This window comes from Otolemur garnettii, unplaced genomic scaffold (assembly GCF_000181295.1).
Source record: "Otolemur garnettii isolate 467f Iridium unplaced genomic scaffold, OtoGar3 scaffold00072, whole genome shotgun sequence".
NCBI classification, from domain to species: Eukaryota; Metazoa; Chordata; class Mammalia; order Primates; family Galagidae; genus Otolemur; species Otolemur garnettii.
The window spans coordinates 9,653,870-9,657,588 of record NW_003852467.1 but is presented as its reverse complement, the minus strand read 5'-3'; the positions used below and the strand labels follow the sequence as shown (position 1 = coordinate 9,657,588).

At 32.7% G+C, this 3,719-nt stretch overlaps 1 non-coding gene across 1 annotated transcript; it reads left to right on the top strand.

Annotated features, from left to right (window-relative positions):
• The first annotated feature begins 737 nt into the window (after positions 1–737).
• On the top strand, positions 738–844 carry LOC111726607. Its single transcript, XR_002774345.1, has one exon. It is a non-coding gene; the product is annotated as a U6 spliceosomal RNA (small nuclear RNA).
• The last annotated feature ends 2,875 nt before the right edge of the window (positions 845–3,719 follow it).

Here is a 3,719-nt window from a genome sequence, read left to right as displayed (position 1 = left end):
GTTGCTTAATGGGTACAAAAATATAATTTGAATTGGGCTGCAAATATTCTTCTTAGCAAAGTATCTCAAGAATGGAAGAAAAAGTATCCACTGTACTCAGCCCTACTATGAAACTAATTTATAGCTTTCATAGGAAAGCTATAACCTGAATTATAGCCCACGAATATGGGGACAGGGGAGAGGGAGGGGAGGGGAGGGGGAAGGATGGGTGGAGGAAGGGTGATTGGTGGGATCACGCCTATGGTTCATCTTATAAGGGTACATGTGAATCTTTCTAAATGTAGAATATAAATGTCTTAACACAATAACTAAGAAAACGACATGAAGGCTATGTTAACCAGTTGGATGAAAAAATTTCAAATTGTATATAAAAACAGCACACTGTACCCCATGACTATATTAATGTACACAGCTATGATTTAATAAAAATATAGGTATAATTTGATAGTTTTGATAGTAGGAATATGATCTAGTGTCTAATAGCACAATAGGGCCTCCAGAGTTAAAAATAATTTATTATATATTTGAAAATAACCAAAGGAGTGGATTTGGAGTATTCCTAATGCAAAGAAATGTTAAATGTTTGAAGTGATGTATATCCCAACTTCCTTAATTTGATCTTTACACATTGTATCCTTGTATCAAAATATCACATATACCCTATAACCACATACAACTATTATTAATTTATAAAAATTAAACAAAGCAATATTTGTGAAGTACAAAAAAGCAAAATGGTGCTCGCTTCGGCAGCACATATACTAAAATTGGAACGATACAGAGAAGATTAGCATGGCCCCTGCGCAAGGATGACACGCAAATTCGTGAAGCGTTCCATATTTTTCATGTTTTTAAAATCTTATTAAAGTTTCAAAAATCTGGAAAAAAAAAAAAAAAAAAAAAAAAAAAAAAAAAAAAGCAAAATGCAATAAAACAAGGTAGGGTTTTAGATGTATTTTGTATGAAAGAAAGGGTAATCCAGCTATTCGGTGATCAGTAATTAGGACTGTTTGCCAAAATACTATTGTTCTTCAGTTATTAGTACAATTTGATAAATATTTCTGGTTCTTCTCCCTTTCGTATTTATGGTAGGCCTATACTTTCTGGTCTTTATATGATTGGATGACACAGTGTGACCAGATTCAGTTGCTCTATATCTGAATAGAAGTGGTGTTTGTCACAACCGAACTAGTTCATTTAATAGCTAAAAGTGTGGCCGCCCATAGATTCCTTTGCCCAATTTGCTCATGACCAGCAATATTCCAGATAGTGGCTGCTCCTTCAGTTTGGCTCCGTGAGTAACCACTATGGACAGAGGACACTTCTCCCATCCCTCCTTAAAGACCCATGGTAGATATGTAGCAAAAGCAAGATATATATATATATATATACATATATATATAGAGAGAGAGAGAGAGAGAGATATGTAAACATAAGCATATATGAATATATGTTGTATATATAATCATTATCATCATTATCATCTTTGGAGAACTGGGAAATTTTTGTTACCGCAGACCAGCCTAATCCATCTGAGACAAAGTACATCTCAAGTTACCATAACATGTTCTTGTTATATAAATCTTTAGTACTTAGACAAAACATTCAAGATATGAAAGATTCTAAGTTTCTATATATCCACTCACAAGACAGTCATATATATTGCTCATCACAACAAAGTACTCAGCACAAGTACTTAATAAATATTTATAGTGGATTTATGTATTAAAACTGTATATTTATAAATGAATATATAAAAGTGAAACAAAACCCCAAATAAATTCCATTAAATGTCTCATGGAGAACTAATAGTAGTGAATAGCCCAAGAGATATATCTATTTTGAGGTTAATATTAATTTAAAAATCTAATAGTGGGGTGCCGCTTGTGGCTCAAAGGAGTAGAGCCCTGGACCCATATACTGGAGGTGGCAGGTTCAAACCTGGCCCCAGCAAAAAATTGCAAAAAAAAAAACAAAAACAAAAAAACATAAAAAATCTAATAGTGAACAATTTCACATAAAGGAGACAAAAACAATGGCTAAGTCTCAGGCTCAAGATCATTTCTTGAAATTTCCATAATAAATAGTAAGTTTATATGTCTAGCTAAGGAAAGGTAGGTTCAAAAAATATGTTTGAATGTTAAGATGGGAAAACAAAATGAAAATGAAAATGAAAATGTATGTGTGTGTGTGTGTGTGTGTGTGTGTCTGTTCAGGGTTAAATTTGGGCTCAACATAAAACTGCTTATAGGAAAGTATATTTGCTCGTAATATATAAGAGAAACCAAAATAAGATTGCTAAATATCATATACCATTTCAACTGCATTACTTTCATAAGTAGTTTATTTTCACTTTTGTGAATCAGTGTACTATAGTGGTAGAATTGAAAAAAGTAGGTCATTGACCATATCCAGATGGGCAAAGAAATTTAGCTTCTGGAAAAGTAGGCCAATTGCACCACAATTAAGACATCTGCCTGCTTAATTACTGCTGCGTTAAAAGGATAACCTTCAAATTTTCTTCTAGCTCTACTGTCACTGTAAAGTTTCACTAGGACACAGTCTTTCAACCCAGAGGGTTAAAATTTTCCTGATAATTGTCATATTTGTCCATTTTACATGTTTAGTGAGTCTCGTGTCAAAATTAAATCATCATATTATCGCCTCTTTGCTGAGCACTGTATTTCAATGCAAGATGTGATCTGTAATTGATTCAATTTAATTCAGCCAGCTGTTGTATTTTAAGAACAATTGGCTCTTCTCAGTTTCTCCTTCCCATTTTTTTTCCTTCCTCTGTTTCTGAGAGAAAGAGGTATTTGGTTAGCAGGAAACGTTCTGAAACATCACATATTTGAAACTATAGAGCCACTTATTTTAAATGATATCCATGTTAAGCCTCTGCTAAGAACAGAGAATTTGAATTATGAGGTCATTTTTCATGGTTTCCTAAGAGATTTATTAACAACAACAAAAGAAGTGAAGTAAGCTTTGAAATTTGTGAGGTGTGCATAAGAATATTTCCATATGTGTTTGCCTTTTCTTTCTGCAGTCAAATTCCTTCTGAATAATTGTATGATGATATTATTTTTAAAATAATATGAAAAAATAGTAAGGAAAAATAAAAGATCATATGTTCTAGTCTACTCCTTAATAGAAAGCAATAACATTTAAATAAGATGTGATAGAATCTATAATATAGTCTAAGTAAAGCAAAGTTAATAGTTTAAGGTTAAATTTTCAATGTTCATAAAATTTTCCAGCTACAGTTTGTGGTATTTTATTCACTTCTTTATAAAGAGTACATCACCTGGTTTAATACTTTTCTAGCCGGGAGATGTGCTGTAAATATTTATTGAACTGATTTATATGAATTTTTATTTAAAACTTTAGTAAACACAAAAACTTTCTCCTTCATTAATGTTTGCCTAAACTCATTAAGTTACAGCTTGGAATATTCTATTAATAAAATATATTTCCCTTGGAAAAAATTTCTTAAGGAAGTGATTAGACTTTATCAGAAACTAAGTGCAAGTGCTTTCTAACTCCGTATGCAAAGAATCCTCCAAAAATTAGTAATGTATTCACCACCACTTAGGTTCACATACAAAAATATATATATTTTTGCAGTTTTTGGCCAGAGCTGGGTTTGAACTCGCCACCTCCGGCATACGGGGCTGGCGCCCCACCCCTTTGAGCCACAGGAGCTGCCCCTCACATAC